We start from the raw sequence: 12,400 nt of genomic DNA, 5'->3' as shown, positions 1-12,400 counted from the left end.
AGAAAAGATTATTGAGTCATATCAGTCTACTGGGATGCCATAACAAACCAGGGGCCTTACACAACAGAAATGTATTGTCTTACAGCTCTGGAAGACAGAAATTCCAGATCAGGGTATTGACAGGATTGGCTCCTTCTGAAGTTTGTAAAGGAGAAGCTGTTCCAGGCCTCTCTCCTCACTTCTAGCTTGCTGGGAATCTTTGGCATAACTTGGCCTGCAGGTGCATCACCTCATCTCTGCCTTCACCTGCACATGATCACATGATGTTCTTCTCCTGCACGTCTGTGTCCAAATTTCCTCATTTTATAAGGACACTTATCATAATGGAATAGGAGTTTACCCTAGTTATCTTAATGAATATGTCTTCAGCAACTTAAACAAGATCAGATTCTGATTTTTAGAATTGGAAGAAACTGCATCAACTAACGAGCAAAATAACCAGCTAACATCAAAATGACAGGATCACATTCACACAAAACAATATTAATTTTAAATGTAAATGGGCTAAATGCTCCAATTAAAAGACACAGACTGGCAAATTGGATAAAGAGTCAAAACCCATCAGTGTGCTGTATTCAGGAGACCCATCTTACGTGCAAAGACACACATAGGCCCAAAATAAAGGGATGGAGGAAAATCTACCAAGCAAATGGAAAACAAAAAAAGGCAGGGGTTGCAATCCTAGTGTCTGATAAAACAGACTTTAAACTAACAAAGATCAAAAGAGACAAAGAAGGCCATTACATAATTGTAAAGTGATCCATTGAATAAGAAGAGCTAACTATCCATATATATATGCACCCAATACAGGAGCACCCAGATTCATAAAGCAAGTCCTTAGAGACCTACAAAGAGACTTAGACTCTCACACAATAATCGTGGGAGACTTTAACACCCCACTGTCAACATTAGACAGATCAATGAGACAGAAAGTTAACAAGGATATCCAGGAATTGAACTCAGCTCTGCACCAAGCAGACCTAATAGACATCTACAGAACTCTCCACCCCAAATCAACAGAATATACATTCTTCTCAGCACCACATCGCACTTATTCCAAAATTGGCCACATAGTTGGAAGTAAAGCTCTCCTCAGCAAATGTAAAAGAACAGAAATTATAACAAACTATCTCTCAGACCACAGTGCAATCAAACTAGAACACAGGATTAAGAAACTCACTCAAAACTGCACAACTACATGGAAACTGAACAACCTGCTCCTGAATGACTACTGGGTACATAACGAAATGAAGGCAGAAATAAAGATGTTCTTTGAAACAAACGAGAACAAAGATACAACATACCAGAATCTCTGGAACATATTTAAAGCAGTGTGTAGAGGGAAATTTATAGCACTAAATGCCCACAAGAGAAAGCAGGAAAGATCTAAAATTGACACCCTAACATCACAATTAAAAGAACTAGAGAAGCAAGAGCAAACACATTCAAAAGCTAGCAGAAGGCAAGAAATAATTAAGATCATAGCAGAACTGAAGGAGATAGAGACACAAAAAAACCCTTCAAAAAATCAGTGAATCCAGGAGCTGGTTTTTCGAAAAGATCAACAAAATTGATAGACCATTAGCAAGACTAATAAAGAAGAAAAGAGAGAAGAATCAAATAGATGCAATAAAAAATGATAAAGGGGATATGACCACCAATCCCAGAGAAATAAAAACTACCATCAGAGAATACTATAAACACATCTATGCAAATAAACTAGAAAATCTAGAAGAAATGGATAAATTCCTGGACACATACACCCTCCCAAGACTAAACCATTAAGAAGTTGAATATCTGAATAGACCAAAAACAGGCTCTGAAGTTGAAGCAATAATTAATAGCTTACCAACCAAAAAACGTCCAGGACCAGACGGATTCACAGCTGAATTCTACCAGAGGTACAAGGAGGAACTGGTACCATTCCTTCTCAAGCTATCCCGATCAATAGAAAAAGAGGGAATCCTCCCTAACTCATTTTATGAAGCCAGCATCATCCTGATACCAAAGCCTGGCAGAGACACAACAACAAAAGAGAATTTTAGACCAATATCCCTGATGAACATTGATGCAAAAATCCTTAATAAAATACTGGCAAACCAAATCCAGCAGCACATCAAAAAGCTTATCCACCATGATTAAGTGGGCTTCATCCCTGGGATGCAAGGCTGGTTCAACATACACCAATCAATAAACGTAATCCAGCATATAAACAGAACCAAAGACAAAAACCACATGATTATCCCAATAGATGCAGAAAAGGCCTTTGATAAATTCCACAGCCCTTCATGCTAAAAACTCTCAATAAATTAGGTATTGATGGGACGTATCTCAAAATAATAAGAGCTATTTATGACAAACCCACAGCCAATATCATACTGAATGGGCAAAAACTAGAAGCATTCCCTTTGAAAACTGGCACAAGACAGGGATACCCTCTCTCACCACTCCTATCCGACATAGTGTTGGAAGTTCTGGCCAGGGCAATCAGGCAGGAGAAATAAATAAAGGGTATTCAATTAGGAAAAGAGTAAGTCAAATTGACCCTGTTTGCAGATGATATGATTGTATATCTAGAAAACCCCATCGTCTCAGCCCAAAATCTCCTTAAGTTGATAAATAACCTCAGCAAAGTCTCAGGATACAAAGTTAATGTGCAAAAATCACAAGCATTCTTACACAACAATAACAGACAAACAGAGAGCCAAATCATGAATGAACTCCCATTCACAATTGCTTCAAAGAGAATAAAATACCTAGGAATCCAACTTACAAGGGACGTGAAGGACTCTTCAAGGAGAACTACAAACCACTGCTCAATGAAATAAAAGAGGACACAAACAAATGGAAGAACATTTCATGCTTATGGATAGGAAGAATCAATATTGTGAAAATGGCCATACTGCCCAAGGTAATTTATAGATTCAATGCCATCCCCATCAAGCTACCAATGACTTTCTTCACAGAATTAGAAAAAACTACTTTAAAGTTCATATGGAACCAATAAAGAGCCCACATCGCCAAGTCAATCCTAAGCCAAAAGAACAAAGCTGGAGACACCACGCTACCTGACTTCAAACTATATTACAAGGCACAGTAACCAAAACAGCATGGTACTGGTATCAAAACAGAGATATAGACCAATGGAACAGAACAGAGCCCTCAGAAATAATACCACACATCTACAACCATCTGATCTTTGACAAACCTGACAAAAGCAAGAAATGAAGAAAGGATTCCCTATTTAATAAATGGTGCTGGGAAACCTGGCTCGCCATATGTAGAAAGCTGAAACTGGATCCCTTCCTTACACCTTATGCAAAAATTAATTCAAGATGGATTAAAGACTTAAATGTTAGACCTAAAACCATAAAAACCCTAGAAGAAAACCTAGGCAATACCATTCAGGACATAGGCATGGGCAAGGATTTCATGTCTAAAACACCAAAAGCAATGACAACAAAAGACAAAATTGACCAATGGGATCTAATTAAACTAAAGAGATTCTGCACAGCAAAAGAAACTACCATCAGAGTGAACAGTCAAGCTACAGAATGGGAGAAAAATTTAGAAATCTACCCATCTGACAAAGGGCTAATATCCAGAATCTACAATGAACTCAAACAAATTTACAAGAAAAAAACAAACAGCCCCATCAAAAAGTGGGCAAAGGATATGAACAGACACTTCTCAAAAGAAGACATTTATGCAGCCAACAGACACATGAAAAAATGCTCATCATCACTGGCCGTCAGAGAAATGCAAATCAAAACCACAATGAGATACCATCTCACACCAGTTAGAATGGCGATCATTAAAAAGTCAGGAAACAACAGGTGCTGGAGAGGATGTGGAGAAATAGGAACACTTTTACACTGTTGGTGGGACTGTGAACTAGTTCAGCCATTATGGAAGACAGTGTGGTGATTCTTCAAGGATCTAGAACTAGAAATACCATTTGACCCAGCCTTCCCATTACTGGGTATATACCCAAAGGATTATAAATCATGCTGCTGTAAAGACACATGCACACGTATGTTTATTGTGGGATTATTCACAATAGCAAAGACTTGGAAGCAACCCAAATGTCCATCAATGATAGACTGGATTAAGAAAATGTGGCACATATACACCATGTAATACTATGCAGCCACAGAAAAGGATGAGTTCATGTCCTTTGTAGGGACATGGATGAAGCTGGAAACCATCATTCTCAGCAAACTATCACAAGGACAAAAAACCAAACACCACATGTTCTCACTCATAGGTGGGAATTGAACAATGAAAACACTTGGACACAGGAAGGGGAACATCACACACTGTGGCCTGTTGTGGGATCAGGGGACAGGGGAGGTATAGCATTAGGAGATATACCTAATGTAAACGATGAGTTAATGGGTACAGCACACCAACATGACACATGTATACATACGTAACAAAACTGCACGTTGTGCACATGTACCCTAGAACTTAAGATATATATATATATATATAAAGATCAGATTCTGAAATACTAGAAGTAAGGACATTAATGTTTAAATTTGTGGAGAACACAATTTACCTTACAACTGAGAGAAACAGAAGGCTAGATCCAAAGAGGGCCAGACACCATTGATGGGAGAATAGACTTGGGCAACTCCATTCTAAATGGCACATCTGAAAATATATGAAATGAGACTGACATGTAGAATTAATCAGGAAATTTATATTGATGCTCCACCATATGCCAATCTCTATGCAAGTCATTGTATAAAATAAACAAAATATATAAATAGGTCCTGACCTCTGCATTCAATAAGCTTGCACACAAACCAGTAAAAAATATTTCAAATGAAGGAACATTAAATATAAAATATATAAGGAAATAATGTATAAAGTATCTAAAGAGCTACAATTGGGATTTTTAATAATCATTAAGTCATTTGAGAGACACAGAAGAGCTGAGGAATTGTTAAGATTTGGGTGTCTACAAAACATGTGCAAAAGGATTTACTAAAAGTGACAAGTTACAAATAATTGTTTAGAATAACTAGTAACTTAAAATTGTTGCTAAAATGTCAGCAGAGATGGTTCCTTCTGGAAGCTCTGAGGGAAAATTAATGTCCTTGCCTTTTTCAGCTTCTAGAGGCTTCCCACATTCCTTGGCTTCTGGTCCCTTCCTCCAGCTTCAAACCAAGTGATGACATCATTCCCTCCTCTGTGAATGTCATCTCATCTTTTAATCTCCTGCCTTCCCCTTACTCCTATAAGAAACTTTATGATGACATTGTCCCACACACGCACCCCAAGTATAATCCAGGATAACCTTCTTATCTCAAGGTCCTTAACTTCATTACGTCTGCAAAGTCCCTTTGGCCATGTCAGGTGGCCTATGTACCAGTTCTAAGATTTCAAACACAAATTTCTTAAAGGACAATTGGTCTGCCTAAAATTCAAGGTAGCATCAGAGAGGTTCCAGATCTTAGCTGAGGTGGAAAGCAGATGTCACAAGCCCACAGAGAAGCCAGGAGTCTCGGATATTTTCTTATCTCCATCTGCACCTCTGCACCCACTTTTACAAACTGTTGGAAAGTCAATGGTTTCATACTTCATCATTCACATATATCCTGTGACACACTTTACTGGTAGATATTACTAACACTAAAATTCTCTTTCCCTCCGGGGAAGATGGAGGACTACACTTCCCATGATGCTTGCATTCTTGCCAATGAACTGAGATGGAAAGCGACGTCTACCTTTCCAGATGACAGCAATGAAAAGACGCTGGATAACTCTCCAGAGCCCTCATTCTTCTCCTAAAGAGGCCGATGACTGTATGGGTGGTAAAGGTAGTAATGTCAAGCTGAGTCCCCAGGGAACAATGTCAAGCAGAGTCTTCTCATGTTCATCCTCTCCTTCACTCGTGCATATTATAAAAGACTCTGTATGTGCAAAAAAAAAAAAAACACTGGGAGAGAGGGTCAAGTCAAGTCATTGGTGTTTATTACTGAAGAATGAGCTTATCTTTCTGACTAGTAAACTTCTCAAAATAATTTTTTTAAATTAACTCCTTTATGTATTTTAAGTTGATGTATAAAATGTTTCATCCTAATTTTAACTTGTTGCATGTGATGTAATTTCTAGTGTGTTGTAATATATTGATGTTATAATTTAAAATTGATTCATCACCCTTTGAAATTTACTCTCGTGAACATTTTGAAATGTACAACATTCTATTATTACCTATATTCACCATGCTGTGCAATAGAGCTCAAAATATAAAATATTCCTTCTGTCTGAGATTTTGTACCCTTTGGCCATCATCTCCCTCTTCCCCTCATCCCCTAGCCTCTGTAACCACCCTTCTACTCTTTGCTTCTATGAGTTTTGTTGTTTCAGATTCCATATATATGTAAGAACTTTCAGTTAATTGTCTTTCTGTGTCTGGCATATGTCATTCAGCATAAAGCCCTCCAGGTTCATCTGTGTTGTCTCAGATGACAGGATTGTGTTCTTTTTATGACTGAATAGTATTCATTTATGTTTATTTCATAACTTGACTATTGTGAATAATGCTGCAATGAACATGGCAGTGCAGAAATCTCTTCACAAACTGATTTCAAATATTTTTGGTATATCTCAGCAGTAGGGTGACTAGATAATACGGTAGTTCTATTTTTGTTTTCTTGAGGATCCTTCATATAGATTTCCATAATGGCTGTACTAAGTTACATTTTCTCCAACAGTATGCAAATGTTGTTTATTAGAAATATATCACACAATGAAATCAATGGGGTTTTAAATTGTCAGTTAGTTTAAGTATCAATATAAGAATATGAATTACTACTAGAATTCAAATGTTCAGCTTTAATTTATTTTCTTTTTTATGTAAATTATCAAAAACTTTATAAATAAGAAAATAAGGTATAAATTAACCTTGTTATAGCAATGTTATTATATATCTCTTATTTGTCATCAAAAATTATTTTAAATAATTTATGATTTAACAATTATGCCTCCTTTAATTTGTTAAATAATCAAATAATTAAAATTTACCAACTCAAGTGAATTCCTTAGAAAAATCTTCCTGTATCTCAGGATAATATTCACACTATTTCAATGACTGCTACACCAGATGACTATAACCTAGGAAATGCAGCGTTAGAAAAGATAATTGACTAGATTGGAGTTTCACAGAGGTATCATGAGAGGCAGTAGCACCTGGTGAATGTGGACATGAAAACCCAAGAGAGAGATGCCAGTGGAGAGTCCTGTCCACAGTGAGCCAGAGATCCCACTGGAGACTCATTTCTACAATGAGACAGAGATCCCAGTGGAGATTATTTTCCACAGTGAGCCAGAGATCCCAGTGGAGACTCCCTTCTACAGTGTATTAATCCATTTTCACGCTGCTGATAAAGACACACCCGCGGCTGGGCAATTTACAAAAGAAAAAGGCTTAATGGACCTTACAGTTCCATATGGCTGGGGAGGCCTCAGGATCATGACCGAAGGCAAGGAGGAGAAAATCACATCTTACGTGGATGGTGGCAAGCAAAGAGAGAGAGTTTGTGCAAGGGAGTTTTCACTTATAAAGTCATCAGATCTCTCAGACCACAAACTGTCTCTCAGACCACAGTGCAATCAAACTAGAATTTAGGATTAAGAAACTCACTCAAAACGGCTCAACTACATGGAAACTGAACAACCTGCTCCTGAATGATGACTAGGTACATAATGAAATGAAGGCAGAAATAAAGATGTTCTTTGAAACCAACGAGAACAAAGACACAACATACCAGTGTATAAGTCGTGAGATTTATTCACTATCATGAGAACAGCATGGGAAAGACCTGCCCCCATGATTCAATTACATCCCACCAGGCCCCTGCCAAGACACGTGGGAATTCAAGATGAGATTTGGTTGGGGACACAGCCAAACCATATCATAGAATAAGCCACTGTGATTTGTGGAAATGTGCTTTGTCCCTTGAGGAACTTTGATGTGGACCTAAAATTTGGGAAATGTTATTATTTGAGTTTTGCATTAAATTCTACATTTATGCATGGTTTTCTTTTCCTTTCACTGTTCTAACAGCATTGATACCTCGCCTACAACCAGTGTTTCAACTACCACCCAAAATAGGCTTTTAGTGTTGAATTCACAAACTGTCTTCTTTCCATTAACTGGACAGCTCTGCCAGAATCTCAAATTCTATATTCTCTAAAACTAACCACATCAATTTGTTTTACTTCCTCAGGATTTTCTGACTGTTTCTTTTCTTCTTTTCCCCCATTGTCCTTATTTCAGGCTGATTTTTCTTACCTTAACAGTGGGAATGGCTTTATGATGCATATCATGTCATTCAGCGTAGCCTTCTTCCAGTAAATTTCTCAACTGTCTCCAAGATTATACTTCTAAATGCATGTGAATCGTGGTAATCCACTCTTTAAAATCTGTAAGTAGCCTGTTGTCTCCTTCCCCCCAAAATAAAGGCATTCACATAATAAGACTTTTCCTAATGTGACCTAAGAGATCATCTCAGTCGACCTCTCTGGCGTCTCATTTTTTTTCATGTGTTCCTTATAGTTCATCCATCCAAAAAAAATGCAGTTCCTCAATGTTACACTCTCTTGGTCTGTTCTCTTAGTGTAATCTTCCCTATACACATTCTTTGACCAAAATTAACCTTTAATACTTAGCTCACTTTGGGAGGCCAAGGCAGGTGGATCACTTGAGGTCAGGAGTTTGAGACCAGCCTGGCCAATATGATGAAACCCCTTCTCTACTAAAAATACAAAAATTAGCTGGGTGTGGGGGTGCACACTTGTAATCTCAGATACTTGGGAGGCTGAGGCAGGAGAACTGCTTGAACCTGGAGGTGGAGGTTGCAGTGAGCCAAAATCGCACCGCTGCACTCCAGGCTAGGTGACAGAGTGAGAAACAGTCTAAAAAAAAAGAAAAAATTAGCTCAAGTGCCCCTTCTTGAGGAACTCATGCCTGCAGCCCACTGTTCTTATATTTTAACATAGCTGATGCGTATGAGAAGCTCAGTATCAACCTGTATCCAAGTGACCTAGAGCACATGCACTTCTTATTATACACGTTTTACCTTCTCCCAGACTGTGAGCTTTTGAGAGAAAACAACAATAGCTCTTTGTATTATATCCTTAGTGATAAAAGAATATTTGGCTCACTTGTGTTTTTTGAAAGAGTAAAAGAATTCATAAAATTGTGTCTCTTTCTGATTTAGTGCCCTCAGTGTTCTGTTGATCAAGTTTCTCTGTTCTCATCAGGGTAAAGTAGATTTTTCAAAACATGATATTTGAACTAATTCATACATGTTTGCAGTAAAATTCTATCAGTGCATATCAACTAGAAAAGATGTTATTATTTCATTAAACCCCTTTCAACAAAATCAAGATTTAAATTGCTGCTTTTCTCGTACCATTCAAACTACAAAGCCTCTGATAAGAAAAAGAAGAAATCTTGAAAGCTGATTTTTATATCGCAGATGTTGCATGAGTATTTATATAGAAGGGGGTGGGAGAGGGAGAGAAGCAAATACAAGACAGCAGAGGAGAGAGGGAGGGAAGGAGAGAGAAGAGGAGGCACATATATGCTTTCGTGCTTTCCTTTCAACAAAAAATATTGCCTGCCCTTTCTTCTATGTGTAGTAGCTAGAATAATGCTAAATTTAATTCAATGTCTAATGCTAGATATCGTAATCTTTCAGCAGAAAAATCTACTGAAACCAGCCCTTCCTGTAGCATTTTTTTTATGTACAGGGATTCTGGAACTCACAATTAAGTGAATAGGTAACAAGACAAGCATAAATCTTGTCAAGTCATAACTTTACAGAAATCATAGTAGATTTGCAGACTGAAACAAGCTTTGAACATTCAGAATATTGCTGGTTTTGCTCATTTTATTCAGGCTCAAAGGTCTCTGTAGGACAAATAAAATTTTCTTTGAATATCCTGAAGCATGAATAATAATTTAAGTTTATTCTGCATGCCTCCTTCTCGACATAGTAATAGAATAAAGGTTTGAGGCACTGTTCTTTGAGCCTCTTGTATAATATATCTTCAACAGTAAAGTATATCATATGTTTGGATTCTGGACATAGACGAGCAATTTATGCCTCAGTCACATCTGTTTGTTCCAGTTGTATTTTTATTGATATATGAGATTGCAATATTATTAATTAAGGTAAGAGACTTAAAAATTACAATGATAATGCAACTCATTACTTGCTCAAAATAATTATTTATGTTTTATACTACCTGATTTTAATCAAAATTAAATTATTCTGTATTTTCACATTTTCAAAAATTATATGTTTAAAAATCATAAATTAAATATCTAGGATTATAGAAAGCATGTATGTTTCAATACAACAATGGCTCAATAAAACCTTGTAAAACCAATACAACAATGTATTGCAGCTATAAATAAATAAGGTTTTTTTTTCTTGCTACTTCTGCATTATTTTGACATTGCCTCTTATTGGTTTCATTGATATAAGTATATCCTAAATCATTGGATTGGTTCATAAATAATTTTATGGTTCTTAATATCTTGTCTTATCTTGACCAGATATATCCAAGTGTTGCTAGGATATAGCAAATATATGCCTGAAAATCTGTATCCTCTTAGAGAAGAGAAGCAGTCTCAGAAGCAGAACATACTGTCAGTGATAACCTGGAAATTAGATTTTCTGTAAGGCACATATAAACTCATCAAATATTTAGAGGGCCTTATGTTAATAGTCATATCAGGAAATATGCCTACATTCAGCACTATGGGTTGTGGTAACCATGTAGATGAAACCAAAGAATATTCTGTTTATTTCTAGTACCTTTTTATCTTTAATTGTAAAAATGTTATTTATTGAATAACCATTTCCTCTTTATCTCTGTAGCCAGTAAAAATCAAGAGCTGGCAGCTCTCCACGTTTTGACTTATGTCTCCTAGAGAAGAATAGGCACCCTGCCTGGAGCATGACTACACAACACGGTGTAACTTGGGTGAACTGTTAGATCCTTCAGTGAACAGAACGACATTGCTCTACCCTGATAAAAGTACTGCTGTTGCAACAATTAAGCTCTTTCTCCATGTTTTCCCCCTCAATAACAAGACTCCTATTCTCCCTCTTCCCCCAGAAAAGAAGTTACAGGAAAATTGTGGACTATAATTAAAATATTTTCTTGAATCTATGAATAGGAGACCATCCTTAAGTACGATGAATTCTGAAGAGAAATGTGTTGTCTTCTCTGTAAATATGTCTTTGGAAATCAGTACAAAGTTGAGCTACAAAGTAGCAGAACTCTTCTGCACTAAAGGCACAAAATGATTAGCCCCATGAGGAATGATTAAGAACTGTGACTGGAAGTTGACATAACAAGGCTTTCATCTATTTCATTTCCTGCATAAAGAATGTCTAGCCCATCCTGTATGAAGGAGTGACTGTACTGATTCACTGCTGGGATTTGAACTGGCTGATAGGAAATATATTAAAGCTAGTTACAGTAATAGTCAAAAAACTGTTTACTTACATGGGCTTAAGACTAACCTTTGTCCTATCTTAGGTACTTTACGGCCTCCTACGCAGAAGTTTGGTGTTTGCTTTAGGCCTGGGAACCCGGCCTTTAATCTTTACCCTCTAGTGGTCTTTACTCACAACCTTTGTTAATTAGTCTTACTGAATAAATGCAAACCTGACTAGTGGATCAGGGCCGAGTCGCAGCTGTTTACAGAACTCGGCTTGGGGCCTGTAAGCGGCTCAGACCCTCAGCTGGACTGGCAGAGCATTTTATTTGCTATGAGAATACCTTATTAGGCAAAACCGCATACTATAAAAATGCTTTAAGATGCTCAGGAGCAGATGTGTGTGTCAGTGTACTTTATTCATCTGTCGGAATCAGGGGTCTGCAGGAACAGACCCCTCGCAGCTAGTGCCCTCGTGAAAGGAGCACTGCCTCAATTCATCACATTAACCTGTTCTTCAGGCCCCTTCATTCAATATGTCTTGACGGTAGGCACATATCACCAATGTTTCACATTAGTACAAATGACAGCTGCCATTTAACTATGATAAGTGAATATCATGAATGGCTGGTGATGTGACAATGATATTTTCTTTTAGTGTTAATAACATTTTAAATGTAATTCGGTATAAAATTTAGCATTTCAAACACAGGTGCCATTTAGTATAAATTAATTACAGGTGCCATTTTACTATGATAAGTCAATAACATGAAAAGCTGGTGACGTGACAATGATATTTTCTTTCAGTGTTAACATTTTTAAATGTAATTCAATGTAAAATTTAGCACTTCAATACATTTTTACTCCTTCCTTTGGTTCACTTCCGTTACTGGAAACATCCTATTTCTTTTAATAAAACCACATATAAGG

The 12,400-nt window shown here is 37.1% G+C and overlaps 1 long non-coding RNA gene across 1 annotated transcript in view; it reads left to right on the top strand.

The window, feature by feature from the left end:
• Positions 1–11,859, top strand: part of LOC129137891 (uncharacterized) — a 223,338-nt gene extending 211,479 nt beyond the window's left edge. The window contains exons 5-6 of the long non-coding RNA XR_008540756.2: positions 8,291–8,438; positions 10,905–11,859. This is a non-coding gene — a long non-coding RNA (uncharacterized LOC129137891). The remainder of the gene's footprint in view (positions 1–8,290; positions 8,439–10,904) is intronic.
• The last annotated feature ends 541 nt before the right edge of the window (positions 11,860–12,400 follow it).

Source organism: Pan troglodytes, chromosome 17 (genome assembly GCF_028858775.2).
Source record: "Pan troglodytes isolate AG18354 chromosome 17, NHGRI_mPanTro3-v2.0_pri, whole genome shotgun sequence".
Lineage (NCBI taxonomy): Eukaryota > Metazoa > Chordata > Mammalia > Primates > Hominidae > Pan > Pan troglodytes.
This window is presented reverse-complemented; position numbering and strand designations above follow the sequence as displayed.